The sequence below is a fragment of the Salvelinus alpinus genome, chromosome 9, assembly GCF_045679555.1.
Source record: "Salvelinus alpinus chromosome 9, SLU_Salpinus.1, whole genome shotgun sequence".
NCBI classification, from domain to species: Eukaryota; Metazoa; Chordata; class Actinopteri; order Salmoniformes; family Salmonidae; genus Salvelinus; species Salvelinus alpinus.
In genome coordinates, this window is record NC_092094.1 from 55913415 (window position 1) to 55933250 (window position 19836).

The window sequence follows — 19836 nt, forward strand, 5'->3', positions numbered from 1 at the left end:
CATAAGCCTTCTCTACATCAAAGAAAACGGCTACCACCACCTCCTTATTTGCCTGTCCCTTCCGTATGAATGACATCAGTCCCTCCTGCAGCAAAGCAGGATCGTTCCCCTGCCTTTCCTGAACCCACTTTGATCTGGTTACATTAGTCCTTAATCTCCAGAAAGTAAGTCAGCCTTTCCGTTATCATCCTTTCCATAAGTTTGGGTACATGAGATGTCAACGCTATTGGCCTATAGCTTGAAGGACTTGTTGGGTCTTTCCTAGGTGTCCTTATTGGCACCACTACCGCCTGCTTCCAGGTTCCAGGCAGTTTCCCTTCCGACCACACCTTATTGTAAAAGCCCAATACGTTCCCCATTGCAGTGTTACTGAGATCTGTGTAAAAGCCAAATACTTTCCCAGGAGATGTTACCCCAGCTTTAGCTAATGCTCTCTTCATCTCAGCCAAAGTAAAAGGGCCATTCAATGTATCCCCCACCATCTCTCTCTGATCCAGGACCCCCGGATGTTCTCCTCTGACCCTCACTCTCCCACGCGGCCCCTCTTCTGTCAGATTATTGGAGCTGTGCACCTTCTCAAATGCCTGGGCTAACATCTCTGCCTTCTCCATATCTCTCACCGCAGCTATCTCCCCACTTATCAGCACAGGGAGATTGCAATCTCTTCTGACCCCACTCATCCTCTTAATCATCCCCCATAACTCTCCCACAGGAGTGGTCCTGCCGATGTTTTCACAAAACCGGCGCCAATACTCCCTCTTAGCTATCCTAATGATTCTCCTTACCTACTGCTTGTGCTTGTTTATAATGAATCAGGTGCTGGTAATTATGGGACTTTTTCAACATTCTGAAAGCGTTTTTCCTACTCTTCACTGCTTCTCTACACTCTTCACTCAACAAGGGACTGCGTTACACTTTCTCCCCCCTGTACCCATGGGAATCATCTGCCTTGCAGCCCCTACTATTGCTCCTCTTATTCCCTCATTGGCTGTTTCTATATCTGAATTAAGATCTACCTGAGACAACTCCTGTTCACTCAACTCCTGAAACTGACCCCACTCCGCTTTCCCAAATATCCATCTCCTCAATCCATTTCCTACTGATTCTTCTTCCTCCCTCAACCCTATAGTACACAGGACACGATAGTGATCACTACCCACTGTAGATTCTTCCAAAACCTCCCAACTACATCTGCCTGCCATTGAATTTGAAATCAAAGTAAGATCCAGAGCAGATTCATTTCCAGTTACTGGGTCAATGCTGGTTCCTTGGCCGTCATTAAAACTCACAAGCCCTTTCTCATCCAGTAGTTTCTCCAACACTTGTCCGTTTACATCAGTCCGTAACCCTCCCCCTCACAATGAGCATTAAAATCCCCACACCACATTACCCGTCTCCTATCTTGATCTTCTACATTCCCAAGGGCCAGCAACTCCAGTCTTTTACACGGGTTGTAAGAGTTCACTAATACCATAACCCCCCCCTCTCTCCCTCCCAACCACACCTCTAGCACTACATACTCCTGTTCCACTCCCTCTCCCACACACCTATATGGGATCCCCCACTTTATAAAGGTAGCACGCCCTCCTCCTCCTCCCCCTGCCATCCTATCTCTACCGACTGCAACATAACCTTGTAATACAAAATCTAGATTAGGTTTGAGCCATGTGTCCTGAAGACATAAAACATCAGGTTTGGCTAGTACCTCCTCAATAAACTGTTTGAGCTCTTGCCCATTAGCCATCAAACTTCTGGCATTCCAGTGTAGGATTAACACCATAATCAAAATGAACCAGTACATGATTCCTGGTTGGAATGATTATCATCCTGTACATTTTCAAAAGCTGAAGAACGTACGCACATCCAGGTACTTTCAGCAGGTGCTGGAGTTGTAGGCAAACTCATGGAAACAGAAAGGAAACCGCTGCACACTGCTGCTCATGCTCCCAGGTGATATTTATTTACAACAACATTTCAACCCTTAGGTCTTCATCAGGCATCCATATCCAAGGTGGGGGTGGAAGGTCCTATATATAGGGGCAGTACTCAGTGACATCACTTCCTGAAACAGGAGGTAAAAAGTTTATAACATTGTTTCCCAATATTAACATTCAATGTATCAAAATACATGATTATACACAGGGAATGTGATCAATATTTACAGTAATATACATTCACATATAATTAGGATAAAAAAAACACAATTTAGACTATAAAAACAGTTTCAAGTCAAACTCCTCATTAAGGCCAAGAGGAGACAGTGTGTTGAGCCTGTGTGTAATGAACACAATGGGAGACAGAGGGCTGGTTTCAAGCGCAGGCAGCAGCAGGTGTTTATTGTAAAAAACAACAGGAGGAGGCAGGTATCTGGGTCCAGGGGCAGGCAGAAGGTCATACACAGGGGGTCCAAAAAGGCAACAATACAGGCAGGGAAAAGGCTAGTAACATCGTCCGGGAGATCAGGCAATAGGTTAACAGGAAATCCGATTGTACTTTAGCCTGTCAAGGAATAGGCAAACGGCATCATTAGTGAGGCAGAAAAATACATTCATACACAGGTGTAAATTACAGGGAAACCCAGCACACCGAATAGAAGTATATCACAAAACAAACAATACCTCACAATGATGGGTGCAAAGAACTGAACTACATAGTGTGTGATAATGACATACAGGTGTGTGAGCAGGTGATCAGAATTCAGGTGATTGGGATCTGGAGAGTGAGCTGTATTCAGGGGATCTATGTGTTTGAGAGTGTGAGCTGGGAAGTGGGCTGGAAAGTGAGCTGCGTTCAGGGGATCTACGTGTTTGAGAGTGTGATTTGGAAGCAGACGTTACAATGTGGATCTAGAAAGATTCCCTTTGAAGAAGTTTCATCTCAATGTTCCCTCCCCTGCATGACCTCTTGTCCATTTCTATTCCAATGTATCTCTGAGAACTAATAGGATGTCCAGCTTGTACAAAATGAGCAGCAACTGGATCTATTGCCTCACCTGTCCGTATATTGATGCGATGCTCACTGATACATGTCATAAGGCTTCTACGGGTTTTCCCTATGTAAGACAGACCACAAGGACATTTCAACGTAAATAACATTGATGTAAATAACATTGGTGGACATGCAGGTAATCAGGCCCTTGATCTTAAATCTTTGTCATGTGTGGGGTTTGGTAAATGAGTTGCATTTGTACGTAAAGCTGCATTGAGCTCATTGGCCACATTTGTAATTACCCTCCGGAGCCTTGTCCAAAAAAAGTTTCCCTTTTCTCTGGTGGGTAATCAGATTTAACCACAATATCACACACGTTTGGGGGTCTTTTAAAAATCATATGCGGGGGATATTTAAAAATGGGTTTCAATTGTGGGTCAGTATCAATAATGTACCAGTGATTCCTGATAATGTCCTTAAATGCCTTCCCCAATGGTGAGTAGTGGGAAAAGCATAATGGGATATGTTCTGCTTTTTCTTGGACTTTTGGTTGAAGGCTTTCCAACTATGTTAGTCCTTCAAAACGATCATTGGCATGTTTTACCAAATTGTCTTTGTACCCCCTTACCTTAAACCTTTGTGTGAGGTCCTTGGTCTGTTTCTGATAAGAAGCATCAGATCTGCATATTCTTCTGATACGACTGAATTGACTTATAGGGAGACTTTTAATAAGTGGACGTGGATGAAAGCTGTCACCTCTATGGAGGGTATTCCTGTCCGTAGGTTTCCTATAGAGGTCTGTAGAGAGGGAGGTTTTGTCCTTAATAACCATCACATCAAGAAAACTGATTTTTCATAGGTCATAGTGAAGGTGTTCATAGAGTTTAGATTTTTTTTAACCTTTATTTAACTAGGCAAGTCAGTTAATTAAGAACAAATTCTTATTTACAATAACAGGCTACCAGGGAACAGTCAGTTAACTGCCTTCTTCCGGGGCAGAACAACAGATTTTGACCTTGTCAGCTCAGGGATTCAATCCAGCAACCTTTCAGTTACAGGCCCAACGCTCTAACCACTAGGCTACCTGCCGCCCCAGGTAGCCTAGTGGTAAGCATGGAATTCCAAAAGTTCTTCCTGGGTGCCTTTATAGATCATGAAAATGTCAGCCAAATATCTCTGAAAGGAGAATATTGGAGAAAAAAGGGTTAAGGTCTGGATTCAGCACCACCTGATTTTGAAACATTCCTAGATATAGGTTAGCATAATTAGGATCCATAATGCTCCCCATCACTGTCCCTTTGGTCTGGAGGAAAAAGTTTCCTCTGAAGAGAAAATAGTTGGAGGTTAGTACCAGTTCAGCCAAGTCCACAATACAATTGGTGCTGGGAAGAGCATTAGGGGGATGTTCATTGAGGTAGAACTTGAGGGCCTCTAGGCCGCCCAGATGGGGGATGTTAGTATATAGACTGGTAACATCAAAATTCTATTCTGTGTACTTTTGATGTTACCAGTCTATGTACTAACATCCCCGATCAGGTCCACAGATTTCAAAATCAATAGTGTCTCTAGTATACGTGGGGAGGGAGATCGCACAGGGTTTCACAAAATGGTGTACAAAGGTAGAGATATTCTCTGTCAGAGATCCATTACTACTCACAATGGGCCTGCCTGGTATAGGTGGTGTCATGCTCTTGTGAATTTTGAGTAGAGCGTATATGACAGGTGTGGTTGGGAAATCAACTTTTATAAACTCATATTCTGTCTTTGTAAGTTCCCCTTCATTCAAACATTTTTACAATTCATCATGGATCAGAGACTTGAATTGATTAGTAGGGTTCTTTGGGAGTCTTTTGTAAAATTCATCATCACAAAGTTGTCTCAGAATTCCCTTTTCATAGTCTGCTGCATTTAGTATCATTATTGCACCTCCTTTGTTGGCAGGTTTTATAATGATACTGGAGTAATTTTTCAGTTCCATAAGATATTCTTTCTCTGCTTTGGACATATTGTGGAATACCTTGTATAATTTCTTTCTTAGCCAGGAGATTATGTACATCTTTCGCGGCAATATGTTTCAAGAGAGGGATTTCTTTTGGGTGGTAAATATGTGCTTTTCCTCTTAAAATATGTATTTTCCCTTGTCATGTCCTCAGGGTGAGAATCAGGTTCATTGTCATTCAGGTTATCAATGGGGAAAAACATTAGCACTGTTTCCTGTCTGGTTACTAATTTCGTTCAATAGGTTAACATTGGCAGGTGCATAGGGAGCAACCCCATTACCCAAAAACAATTTTGAGAGCCTATAACTGTATCAAAGTCCTTGGCCTGTGATGTTGGGACAAATGATAGTCCCTTACCTAGGGCAGATGAACATGTATCAGATATAGACCTGTTTATTACCGTGTCTTGGTCCGTGGGTGGGGTGGGGACTTCGAGTGTTGCCCAAAGTCTGACATTTTCCTATGTCAGTCCTGTGATCCCAAGATACCTTACTGCTCCACTATGATCTTCAGCTTCTCAACAAGTGTAACAAGTGTAACAACCTTCCTTATGTCTCCTACCATTCTTATGTTCTCCCCCATTCTGTTCCCTCCATCATGCCCAGCCTGCATCTCAATCTCCCCTGGCGTACCAGCTCTTCTAGGTGCCCCGCTTGTTTCTGCGTGAGCTACCTTCACTGCTTCTGCATACGAGATGTTACGCTCACTCCTCACCTGCTGCACTTCCATCTGTCTTTTCATCACTGAACAGCCCCCATACACTAGACTATGGGCGTCCCCCACAGTTACAGCACTTGAACTGGACCCCATCTCCACATTCCCCATATGCATGTTCTCCCCCACACTTTGCACATCTACTTTTGCCTTTACACACCGTCACCACATGCTATAAATGTCAAAGGTTTGGGCAACACAATGGTTTCGGAACATATGCTTGCACATAGTAATAACTCATATACCCAATCATAACTTTTTCTGGCAGTACCAGATATTCAAAGTTTAGTAGCACTGACAAACTATCCACCTTCTTCCCATCTCGTGTCATCTGGAGGCGCTTTACCTCAATAAGAGGTAAGTGGTCCTTTATTTCTTGCATGTTAACAATTTCTGGAACTCCTGTAATAATTCCCTTCACCCACTTCCGTCTTGTTGGATCCGGCATGCTACTGTCAACCACACATTTACATACAAATCAAAAAAATCGATATCAAATCAAATGTTATTTGTCACATGCGCCGAATAAAACAGGTGTAGACCTTACAATGAAATACTTACAAGCCCTTAATTAACCAACAATGCAGTTAAGAAAAATAGATAAGTAAAAAATTATATATACAGGGTGTAAATGTAACAAGCGAGGCTATATACAGGGGGTACCGGTGCAGAGTCAATGTGCGGGGGCACCGGTTAGTTGAGGTAATTGAGGTAATATGTACATGTAGGTAAAAGTGACGATACATAGATAATAAACAGAGAATAGCAGCAGCGTAAAAGGGGAGGGGCAATGCAAATACTCTGGGTAGTCATTTGATTAGATGTTTAGGAGACTTATGGCTTGGAGGTAGAAGCTGTTGAGAAGCCTTTTGGTCCTAGACTCAACGGCGTGACTCCACCTTGATCCTTACATTTCACCAACACCTTGAACTCTACTTCTCTCAGTACAACACTGCGACCCGAACCTCCCTTTTCACTACTCTCCTCTGACAAGACCTGCAAAGGCTCCTCAGGCATAAGGAAGTTGACTACAAATTCAAAGTTGCCAATGTCTCTCCTGTGATTATCTCCACAGAACAAAGGGACAGGATCTAGTTTATAACCCAGCCCTAGCTTGTGGTTGACCAATTAGAAGTCCTTGCAGTGCAACTGGGCCAATGCCAAATAACAAGTATCCTATTTCAGGCTCACTGTATAGACATATTCCTCGCATGTCTCTGACCCATTGATAAATAACTCCCTATTACAGAAAAAACACTATTTCCATTGATCGTTAATTCTATTAACTTCTCATCCTCTTGACCTCTCGTACTCTGTGTTGTGTATTTATCTTCTAAATATTATTATATAGCCTACCTACAGTATAGGCTACACAGTACATAGGCCCACTGTATATATTTCAATGATATTGAAATACATTTCATGTTCATTCAACTGAGTTTTATTTAGCTATTTGGCTATTGTCTGTAATTTTTGCCTCCATATATTTCATGACGTGTAGCATAACGTGAAAATCTTGATTTAGTGCATTATTATAGGATACGCATTACAATAAGCAGCCTCAATATTTGCAACCATAGGTGATACCCACTGGGCACACAATGCTTGAATCAAGTTGTTTCCACGTAATTTCGTCAAATCACATTGAACCAACATGGAATAGACGTTGAATTGACGTCTGTCCCCAGTGGGTAATAGGTCTATAGGAGCTGGTCCGTGGCCAGTATTGTGTAATTATTCTAATGTCAAGGTAAGGTTTGAATGGAGAAAGCTGACCCCAGATATATTTTCACCTAATGGCTGGAAATATTGAGTCGGGTTATTCTAATGCTTACCCTATAATAATGCACTCAATCACAGATTCATTTGGCACGCCATTGCACTCATGTTGTTACACATTAAATATATTGAGGCAAAAATGACAGACAGTGTAGCATAAAAATAGAACTCAATTGACTGAACATGAAATGTATTTCAATATGATTGAAATATATAGCACTATGTAGCCTACTTAATGTTTTATTTTAAGCATATTTATATATGCGGCAGGTAGCTTAGTTGTTAGAACGTTGGACTAGTAAGCGAAAGGTTGCAAGATCAAATCCCCGAGCTGACAAGGTAAAAATCTATCTTTCTGCCCCTGAACAAGGCAGGCAACCCACTGTTCCGACATTGAAAATAAGAATTTGTTCTTAACTGACTTACCTAGTTAAATAAAGGTAAATCAAAATTTGCTTGTTCAATTGCAAAGACATTGGCAACTTTGTATTTGCAGTCAACTTCGTTCCCAAGTTATCTGGGTTGATTGTATGTTTAGCGGAGATCTTCCAGTGTTTTTGGTCCGTGCAACACTTATCAGTCTAATGATCTAATAAACTCATTCAATTTGAATAATATAATATTCATTTCAGTCTCTCAAGTACTCAATTTTCTGATCCACTCGTTTAAATTGAATAATAGAAAACGGTTTTTTATTAATACTGTAATGACCCGGCTGGGTCATAAAGGGAAAAGAGACGGACTCTAGGTGTGCAGGTCAGAACACAGGTTTATTCATAAACTGGGCTATTGTTCCGGCCACAACCCACGCCGCTAAATGCCGAACGTACACAATGTTACCCTGTCGGGTCAAGAGTCACTCTCATAGGAACAGATCAAGGCACGAACAGAAGAGAGAGAACAATGAGACAGTAATCCCTATTTATGCATTTCCAAATCCCGCGGTATTACCCATCATACCCCCCAACCTTTCCATCTGTCCTGACATATTTAACCCCTGCTAGTAGCCATGAGAACCATAACACACCCACAAACACAGAACACAATACCGGGTCGTTACATAGCCCCCCCCTTTCTAAACCCTAGCCCCTAGGGTTACACAACAAAATCCTTAAAACGACCCGGAGGTCGCATCAGTCTCTTGGGCCTCCCCGTGACTCTCAGCGGTGGCCCCCCAGAACGCTCCTCTGCCCCAATGTCATTTCCAGCGCCCTCCGAAGAAGCAGCCCCCTCCCCAGGCTCAGGTTGTGCTAGAGTCTCCTCGTTAGACTGTTCCCGTGGGCTCACATCAGAGCCCTCACTCCCATTCCCTACCGTTTTCCTCCCTCTGTAGGGTGCCAATCGATCCCGGTGGACCACCACCTTCCTGCTCCGTGGGGGAACCTCCACCCGGTACGTCACCTCCCCCACTCTCTCTATCACCAGACACGGCCCCACCCATGCACTGTCCAGCTTTGGGCACCGCCCCTTCTTGCGCGTGGGGTTGTGAAGCCACACACATTCTCCCGCTCCAAAGTGCCTCCCCCTAGCGCGCGAGTCGTAGTGGCGCTTTTGGCGCACCCCTGCGTTTTCGAGTTGCTCTCTTGCGAAGGTGTGAGCCGCTTCTAACCGGTTCTGCAGACGACACACATAGTTCGGGCCAGGCAAAACCCCGTCGTCATTATCAGGAGGGTGGCCAAACGTCAGTTCGGCTGGGGTGCGCAACTCACGACCTAACATTAGTAGTGCTGGGGAGCACGCAGTCGATTCTTGAACAGCCGACCTACACGCCATAAGAATAAACGGTAAGTGGGTGTCCCAATCTCTCTGGTGTTTTGAGGTAACGATGGCCAGCTGCTGTGCTAATGTTCTGTTAAATCTTTCCACCAGCCCATCACTCTGCGGGTGAAGCGGAGTAGTGCGCGTCTTCTCCGCGCCTAACCGTCTACACAACTCTGAGAACACCCGTGACTCGAAGTTTCTTCCCTGGTCGCTGTGAATAGACTGTGGCACCCCAAACCGACTGATTATTCCCCCCACCAACGCATCAGCTATTGTCCCCGCCTCCTGGTCTGGGAGAGCGTAAGCCTCCGGCCACTTGGTGAAGTAGTCCATGGCGGTTAGAATCCACCTGTTACCGCTGTCTGTGGTTGGAAACGGCCCTACTATGTCTACCCCCAGTCTCTCCATGGGCTCCCCTACTGGGAATTGTTGTAGGAGGGCGTGTGACTGACCTGGAGGTCCTTTTTTAGCAGCACACTCGTCGCACTGCCTACAAAAGTCCTCAACATCCCTCCTGTGCCTTGCCCAATAGAAGCCTTTACGCATGCGCTTTAACGTTTTGGAGACCCCAAAATGCCCTGCGCCTACTCCCCCATGAAGCTGCTGTAACACGCTCCCCTGCAGCCTTTTGGGCACCACTACCTGCCACGTAATTTCTCCAGTCGCTGGCTTTTTCCACCCCCTCTGGAGCACTCCCTCAGCCACTCTAAGGACTGTGAATTTAGCCCACAGTCCTTTGGTGACTGGTGATAGAGGGGCTACTTCCCCCCACGGCGGTCGTCTTCTCTCTTCCACCCACCGCAGCACAGGACGCAGCTCTGCGTCCTCCTCCTGGCGACGCCTCCACTCCCCAACGTCCACAGCCTCAAGCTCCCGGCACTCTGTCACACTCAGCTGACTCACCGTGGCGGTGACTCCCTCCTCCCTGCACAGTTCTCTCTCTCGCTCCACCCGTTTGGCGCAGTACCCACAGCCATCCTCAGCACACGGGCGGCGGGACAAGGCGTCTGCATTGCTGTGGCGAAGGCCGGCTCTGTGCTCCACCTGGAAGTCGTAGGGTTGCAGCTCCTCCAGCCAGCGGGCAATCTGACCCTCTGGCTCCTTGAAGGAGAGAAGCCACTGCAGGGCGGAGTGATCCGTCCGGACCACAAACGGCAGGCCCCCCAGGTAGTACTTGAAATGGCGTACTGCTGCCACGACAGCCAAAAGCTCTCTCCTTGTCACGCAGTAGCGTTTTTCAGCCTTATCAAAAGTTCTGCTGTAATAAGCTACTACGTGTTCCCCATCAGGGCCACGCTGAGCCAGCACAGCCCCCAAACCCTCATTGCTTGCGTCGGTGTCCAGGATGAACGGACGGTTCGGGTCTGGTGAGGCCAGGACAGGGGCCTCCATCAGGGCACGTTTGAGGGCCTCAAACGCCCGCTGGTGCTCTTCGGTCCACTGAAAAACAGTGTCCTCCTTGAGAAGGTGGTTCAAAGGAGCCGCTACCCCCGCAAACCCCTTCACAAACCTACGATAGTAGGATGCCAGCCCCAGGAAGCTCTTAACCTCTTTTTTCCCCCTGGAACTGGCCACCCCCTCACAGCCTCTACTTTGTCTGGCATCGTGCTGATGCCCTCACCACCCAGCTGATGCCCCAGGAACGCCACCTCCCTTTGCATGAAATGGCACTTTCCCGGGTGTAATTTTAGCCCCGCCCCCGAGATCCTCTCCAACACTCGCCTAATTGCCCCCAGTGCCCCCTCAAACGATGTGCCGTGCACCAATATGTCGTCTAGGTACACAACACACTCGTCTCTCGGAACCCCCGCCAGCACTCTGTCCATGAGCCTCTCAAAGGTGGCAGGAGCATTACAGAGCCCGAAGCACAGCACCTTGAACTGCCAATGGCCCCTATCCGTGGAGAAGGCCGTTTTTTCACGTGCCCCTGGCGAGAGGGGCACCTGCCAGTAGCCACTGCGCAGATCAAGGGAGGAGAACCACGAGGACCCTCTCACGTGGTCTAGCGACTCATCAATCCTCGGTAGGGGATAAGAGTCTTTGGTGGTGACAGAATTTAGGCCCCTGTAGTCAACACAAAACCTAAGTTTACCCCCTTTCTTAGGCACCATGACGACCGGCGCGGACCATGGGCTATCTGATGGCTCAATGAAATCAGCCCGCAACATGTCTACAATAGCTGTGTCTGCTGCTTCCCTCCTGGCAAGGGGAATACGACGGGGCCGAATTTTAATGGGTCGGGCGTCCCCAGTGTCTATTTCGTGCTGGACTAGGTGCGTTTGTCCTACCTCATCTTCCCCCCAAGCGAAGCTATCTTTAAAGTCCAACAGCAGCTGCTTTAACTGTCTCTGTTGTCCCTCATCCAGACCCTGACAGTTCTTCAGCCACACAGCCTCGACGGCGTCGATAGCTTCCTCCTTCCCCCCGTCGGGCTGATGGGGTGAAGGAGCCAGTGTATTTTGGGCTACTGGGCTGCCTGTGCTTGCACCATGATGGGGAGTGAAGGCCGTCGCCGCCGGAGACAGCTGCTGGGATGGCACAACGACCAAGGGAGCAGCCGGGATGACCGGTGGAGTCTCTGCAAGCTTGGAGGAAGACGGAGGGACAGCCCTGCCCCCTGCTGGCCCTCCCGAAGGCGACATTCCCACTGTGGGCCCCCCCGACAGCCTCAAAGTGCCCGACGCTAAGTCCAACTGAGCCCCACAGTTTTTCAAAAAGTCCATTCCCAGTATACAGGGGTCCTGCACCGCTGCTACCCACACCGGACACCCCACAGTTCTCCCCCCCACGGTCACAGATAGCTGACACTTCCCTAACATGGGGGCTAGCTCCCCCGTGACAGTCCGTAGCTGGACAAGGGTCGGCTCCACCCGCACCCCAACAGGTAGTATGTCTGGTCTCACCAGGGTTACTGTAGAGCCCGTGTCGACCAGGGCCAAACATTCCACCCCCTCTACCTTGACGATGACATTGCAGAAGTCCCCAACGGTGGTACGTCCCACCACAACTACAGGACTAGGAAACCCGGCGGCAGCTACACCCTGGGGGAGCAGGTCCCCACCCTCTTGTCTGCGCTGCTGGGTACCTTCTTTGCTTACAGTGGGTTCGGGGGCGGGGGGGTGGGCCCACGCAGCCCCCTGCGCGCGAACCCGCTGTCGTTTCCCTGGTGACGGGGGAATCTGTCACACTCTCGCTGAATGTGGCCAGGCTGGCCACAACCCCAGCAGACAATAGGAGCTGAGCTGACACTGCGACGTTGCCTGGAGCCCCTCTCCATGACAAGCGAAGCAGTCTTGACTAGCCCGCCCAACTCGTCAACCCACTCCGGTTTTGTGACCCCTGGCACCCCAGCCACCGCTGCTCTCACCTCTGGTTGACTGGCGACTTCCACTCTCACTCCCTCACCCCAGATCAGCTCCCTCTTCCTGGCTATCTCCACTGCAGCCCGCAGAGATGGTGGGTCCGCCATCTGAACATGCTTACCCAGTTCGGTGGAAGAGAGCGCTCTAATAAAACTGTCCCGTGCCAGCTCGTCTTGCACCCCAATCGGCATAGTTGCATAAGCCCGCCTGGTCAGGCTCAGAATACCACTTGCCAACGCCTTTAATGATTCCCCCTGAAGTCTCATTTTGTTACACAGTTCAATCCGCAGCATGTTGGGCTGCGCGTCGCTGCCGAAACGGCCCCCCAATGCCTCCACTAGCGCACCATAGTCGTCCCTTTCGTCCGGGGCTAGCGTTAGCAGGCATTCCGACGCCTCCTCTGCCAGGCTCAGGGCAAGCTGTAACGCTTTCGTCTCGTCAGACCACCTCCCGGCTCTAGCCAACAACTCGAATTGAGTGAAAAAAACTTCCCATTTACCTTGTCCATTGAACTTTGGTAGTTTAGCCGCTACCGTGGCTAATGGCAATAGGTCGCCGCCATCTCTGTTTACCTTAGCAGGCCCAGCCATTTCCGCACCCGGTGACGTCGATATCCCCGTCGCCGTGACGTCAGCTCTCGAGCGGTGTGAAGGAAAACCCGCCAGTTCTGCCATCTTGCTGACTGACAATTTAACTCCCGCCATGTGGCTCTCCAGCTTCCCTACGGCAGTCGCCGCCTGACCCTCCCGACCGGGTACCCCCGAGCCCACAACGGACACTTTGTCCGACTCTTCCTTAATTTTCCGCCTCGCCCCAAGCGACATGACCGTAGATGCGAGTCACGCTAAAGCCAACCCGGCCTATACTGAACAGCTAACTCGCCTAGTCACGATCCCGTAGTTCGAAAGCACTTCTGACACCAATGTAATGACCCGGCTGGGTCATAAAGGGAAAAGAGACGGACTCTAGGTGTGCAGGTCAGAACACAGGTTTATTCATAAACTGGGCTATTGTTCCGGCCACAACCCACGCCGCTAAATGCCGAACGTACACAATGTTACCCTGTCGGGTCAAGAGTCACTCTCATAGGAACAGATCAAGGCACGAACAGAAGAGAGAGAACAATGAGACAGTAATCCCTATTTATGCATTTCCAAATCCCGCGGTATTACCCATCATACCCCCCCAACCTTTCCATCTGTCCTGACATATTTAACCCCTGCTAGTAGCCATGAGAACCATAACACACCCACAAACACAGAACACAATACCGGGTCGTTACAATACTTTCTACACTGTAAAATCGTTTTTCCAATTTATCTTTATTCGTTTGAAATATATATATTTTTTATATTTTGTGGCTGGGGGAAAGGGGTTCAAGTATGTGGTTCAAGTGGATGCTATCACTTAAATTCGGGGGGATATTAGCCTTGCCTACACTGTACAATGAAGTGGTACATTAATGTGGTCCTAATTAGTGAGTTTAATAATAACGACCATGGCGCGATACAAAACAAGCGAAGGGTCTAACATAGAAACATAAACAATACTACCTGATGACTGACAACAAAAGAGTGCTATATAAAGCGTGAGTAATGAAGTCCAGTTGTGACTGATGAGACGCAGGTGTGCTAAAGATGTGTTGCCAGGTCCGGAAGTTAGTTTCACCGGTGATGTCAAGCGCCAGAGCAGGAGTGGACATGGAAGTCACACACATTGTAAACAGACCTCCATTTCTTGACCGACCCTTGCTTAATCCAGTTGACTCTCCAATAGTAGAAATGTGTTTCCCCTTGCTCCCTCAGAACAACAGATCTATACGTGCTTTATTTCAAAGGGATATTCTATCCATTCCTTATGTCACAACTTACTGGAATACATTTGTTAATAATATCTGTTGGGGAAAAGTCTGGTTATTACCACACAAATACCTGCTTGTTAACCAGGTGTGATAAGGTGCGTCTCGGTGAGAGGTGTAGGAGTCAGGCGCAGGAGAGCAGGGATTTCTGAGAAGCGTGTTTAATATATAATTATATATACACATAGTCCACCAATACAAAATTGGCACAGACGAAAATCCAAAACTACGCTTTCGAAGGAACAGAAACTCGTGCCAACACACGGAGGAACAACCACAGTTCCGACACTACATACAAGTGCCTAAATAGTGAAAACAATACAGAAACTCGTGCCAAACGCACGGAGGAACAAACTCAGTTCCGAAACTTAACTACACGTACGTAATAACGAAAACAAGAAACATCAAAGATAATCGAGCGCAAATACACACAAGCTTAATCACGCACGAAATAAGGCAGGTAACAGGTGCCCTATATACACACAGAAATAAACGCAATTGAAACCAGGTGTGAAAAGGAACACAGACAAAACAACCAGAAAAGGAAAAAGTGATCGGTGGCGGCTAGTAAACCGGCGACGCCGAGTGTCGAGCGCCGCCCGAACAGGGAGAGGAGTTACCTTCGGTAGAAGTCATGACACCAGGTCAAAGAAGTCTCTTTCAGAATGATCCATAAGTATTACCCTGCGAATCATTACCTGAAGAAACTTAAAAAAGACATTAACATTAACTGTACTTTTTATGTTGAGCATCCACAAACTGTTTTTTGCATTTATTTTAGCATTTTCTACATGTAAAGAATTATGGAAAGATATTGATAGTTTGTAATTGTTAATATTCTTAAAGACTTAACTATAAAAAGTATAAAGAAAAACTATTTTACCTCATAAGTCTAATTGTGCTAATGGAAAATGTCATATTCATAAATGTAAATTCAGTAATAAAAAAACACTCTTGTGTTTTCTATAAGGAATTTATACAGTACATTAAGACTATTCTACATTCTTCTAATAAGAAAACTGTTAAAACAATCAATATGTGTGCATCTTTTAAGGTCTTTGTATAATCTGTCATTTGTTGTACCCCCTAGCATATGTTATTATTGTCTGTTTGTATACTTCTTGTTTGTATGCTGTTTTTTTCTGCAATATAAAAAATAACAATAATAATATAAAAAACAACAACAATTTAACTAAAAAGGAAGTCACACTTCCATACTCATACTAACAGCACTAACTTTATTATTTGTGACGTGAATTGAGTATGTAGTATGCTTATTGGTCATAGTATGGATATAGTTACTATGCCAAAAGTTCCCGGATGTTGTACTAAATTTGCCAAAATATGAAGTATACATGCAGTGGACACTATTTCCGTGCTTTTAGGGCCCCGTAATGCAATACTTCAGAAAATGGCCATGGCTTCATAACTTTTCAGATTTGAAGAAAATGGCAGAAAATATACAGCCGAAGTCCGACGAGAGCAGATACAAATTCATTGCTTTCACTAATTATGACAATTGTTACGATAATGTTGAGCAATGTGCATAGCATTACAGCAGTATGTACTTTACCGGTATGATAACTAGTTACCTAACGTTAGTTGGCTACTAATACATTGAACTTGCCAGGCAGTATATTAACTATATGCTATCTAACTAACTACCCAACGTTTATTGACTTGATTATTCACATCATTCTTAGCTAAGTGGTATAGTCGTGCGTTTCGATGGACATTGTTAATTCTGGCTATGTACTCTGATTTCAGAGCACTCTCGTCTGAGTGTGCCAGAGCGCATGATAACTGATGAATTTACGAACGCTCAACACCCGTTGAATATCGCCGATGTCAGAAAAACTCAGGCAAAAAAAAGTGTAATTAAATTTTTGCCAGCAGCACAGTTACAGTCAGCAATGCTCTGGATAACATGAAAACAGCCCAACCAGCTCTGTTAGGTCAAGTAAAATGGTCAGAGTGAAGAGTTCTCTCATTTGTGTCTGGAAGTAGCTAGCCAATGTTAGCCAGTTAGCTTGCGTGCTTGACTGCCATTGAGCACTCGGATCTTTTAATTATTTATTTAAGCCCTTCAACAGCCTGAACCAGAGAAGGAGCACATTAATATATAACTGTATTACCTGCATATAGATGTAACTTTTCTGGTTGCATCCCATTTCCCCAAAATTTCTCCAGCAGTGGAGAAGGTGGAAAGTTTTAAGTTCCTCGGCGTACACATCACAGCGTACACATTAATTATTTCTATAACTACGCTATATTGTTTGTCCTTGTGTGTCTGTGCATGTTTTTCAGCATAAAACACTCTGCAGCCACTTAGTGTGGACACCAGGTGAGGCCAAACACACAGATTCCTGTTGAACGCTGTCTGTATCTGTCTTATTTTCTCAATAACAGTCTCTCTCCTTCACTTCATCCCTCTCTCCCCTTCTCCCTAAATCCTCTAGGTTATATCAGCTGTGTCGGTGAACCCCTCCCGCATCTGAACTGGGTACATAGAGGGCACAGCATGATCAGAGGTGAGAGGTCACTTGGTTGGGTCAACAGAAAGTATTACTAAAGTATTACTACAAATAGAGATGCAGTAGTCCCAGAGTTAATGATCCAAGTTCAGTTTTGCGTTTTACCTCCTGATGATTGATGCCTGACAGTGTTAGAATAAAGAAAAACAAGGCTTAAACATGCTCTCTCATTCTCCATCTGTCTCTCGTCTACATGTTTGTTTTGATGTGAGAGAGGATGCCAACCCCCAGTCCCGTCATCGCCACCTCACCCGCTCTTAAGATAACCTTCGGGCCGACTGGGAGCCCAAGTATCAGGTTTCAGGTAAGACCCAAGTGCAGACTGTGTTGAAGTAACAATGTTTATAGCAACAACAGGGGCAGGCAAACGATAAGTCAAGGCAGGCAGGATCAAATAATCCAGAGTAGTGGGGCTAAGGTACAGGACGGCAGGCAGGCCCAGGGTCAGGTCTGGCAGAGGTCGGTAATCCAGAGTAGGGGCATAGGCGCAGGACGGCAGGTAGGCTCAGAGTCAGGACAGGCAAGGGGCAAAACCAGGAGGACGAGAAAAAGAGAGACTGGGGAAAAGCAGGAGCTGAGACAAAACGCTGGTCGTTTTGGAAACAAGAGACAAAGGGTTGTTAGACATGGGTTTAGATCTAGACACATGAAAAGTAGGGAAGTATATGGAGGGTACATGGCAACAGAGGATGAACAGCAGAGGGGCTATTGATTTTGGAGCAGGGGGGAAAGGTTTTGGCTTCCGGGGGTGTAGCCGCGGGGCTATAGCGGCATGCCAGCACATCCGGCTTAACCTCCTTGGTTACCGGTCGGTGTTGTGGAAGCGAAGTGGCTCGGGCCTTACTGAACCCCTCCCGGAGGTCCTGGTACTCCGTATGGCGGAGAGGTTCGGGGCAATTTCCAAGCCCCCAGGAAGACGTGATTTCAGGCAATGGGCTTGGCAGAACGGGCTCCAGCCCACGATGGCACCAATAGACCAGTCAATTGAGGGATTGTGTCGCTGGGGCCAAGAGAATCCCAATACCGCAGGAACCTGCGGAGACTCAATTAGCAGGAATTGGATCGTCTCGCTGTGGTTCCCCGATACTCGTAGGTTGATGGTGGTGGTATGGTGGGTGACCCGGCCTATAGAGCGCTAGTCCAGTGCTTTAACATCCATGGGAATGCAGAGGGGTTGAGTGGGGATGCCCAGCTCGGACACCAGGGTAACGTCCATAAGACTAATTTCGGCCCCCGAGTCGATGAGTATCTCGAGAGACTTGGACTGATCGCCCCACAGCAGGGTGGCATGGAGAGGGGGGAGAGTAGGGAGAGAAGCAACATTATCTTTAAGACCCACCAGAGTACTCATTCCTACCAATGAGCTAGGTCTCTTGGAGGGACAGGTAGCCACATAATGACCGGCAGGCCCGCAATACAGACAACACTGAGTGTTAAGTATGCGTACGCGTTCGGCTGGAGACAGCCTAGCCCTGCCGAGCTGCAGCGGCTCGGGAAGGGGCAAATCGGCGGTCTTCGGAGGCTCTTGGAGGAACTCGGGTAAGCTTGGATCCTCTCTGGGACGAAGACGCCGGGGACTTCCGGAGACTGGGGAAAATCACTTACATTTGCTTCCATCCTAGTATTTTTGTCAGCCATCTTTGCTGAAGAAAGTCTCCATCCTTGGGCCCCATAGCGTCAAATTCTTCATGGGAACCACTCGATATGATTAGAAGTCACCAGCGGAAACCGCTGGGCGATGACCAGTCATATCGAGTGGATCCTGTAACGAATTTGACGCTATGTGACCCAAGGCTGGAGACTTTCTTCAGCAAAGATGGTTGACAAAAATACTAGGATGGAAGGAAATATAAGTGATTATAACGTCATAACGAATCATGCAAAAACAATGTACAGTTGAGATGTTACTTAATGTGGAGACAAACGCTTATGCATATTTTTTTGTCATAAAGTTCATTTACGAAAATTGTATTTAGCAAGCTCACTGACTAGCTAATATTAGCCAACTAGCTGGCTAGCTTTTTGGGTGTTGTGACATGAGTATAAATTGTAATTCCGGTTGTTTAATGTTTTAGGGACTCCTGAAGCAACCAACAAACCAGGCTGTCGTCTTGTGAAACAGTGGATGTAAAGAATCTAGCTAGCTAAAGCATTTACTGATAATTTAATGTACAATTTTGTAAGCTTGCCTTGCTGATATTTGCCATGCAATGCAACTGAAGTAACACAGCTAGCTAACTATTTTCTTGCTTATTGTGCAGTGGAGGATAAAAAAATACCTGTATGCCTATGGATATGTAGCTAGTTATGTAGCCGATATGTGTATGGACCCTAAAACGTTTGGTATAAGTACATATTAGTTCAGAACCTAGCTATGAACCTCAGCTATCATAGCCAGTTGTATCAACTTTAAAACAGTCTGAATTACATTAATGAAGCCTATGGATTGAGTAGAATATAATATAACTTTGTACCAAGGATGCAAGTCGTATATAAATGTAGTTATTACCATGCATGAGATCCCCCCCATTGTAGCCTGTACATTTAATGTATTCACTGATCATGTACTCTACCTTGGCAAATAAAGGTGCAGTTCAGGTATGAATGTCTGTGAGATAATTTTTCAGTCATATCCAATACCAGGAGTATCAAATTCCAGTCTTTGTATGATGCTGTGTCTGCATGTATGTATTACAATTATACACTTTAACAGTGTTTACCAATCCTGGTCCTGGGACATCAATGCAATAGATTATGCAATAGACTAGAAAATTGATTTAACTAGTTCAAGGCTTATTTGTAATTCATATATACAGAAATACTTTTTTTTTTAAAAAGTACACTACACTTCCTATGCATCACGTAAATAGTCTAAAACCGGTTAATCTCAATATCTAATT

The 19836-nt window shown here is 46.1% G+C and overlaps 1 long non-coding RNA gene across 2 annotated transcripts in view; it reads left to right on the plus strand.

Moving 5' to 3' along the window:
* The window catches only part of LOC139530396 (uncharacterized), a 91210-nt gene extending 71673 nt beyond the window's left edge, over positions 1 to 19537 (plus strand). Inside the window, exons 2-4 of one of the 2 annotated variants that reach the window (XR_011666020.1) lie at positions 16862 to 16933; positions 17153 to 17240; positions 19012 to 19537. This is a non-coding gene — a long non-coding RNA (uncharacterized lncRNA). The remainder of the gene's footprint in view (positions 1 to 16861; positions 16934 to 17152; positions 17241 to 19011) is intronic. The other variant, XR_011666019.1, reaches the window with a different exon arrangement.
* Positions 19538 to 19836: the final 299 nt, after the last annotated feature.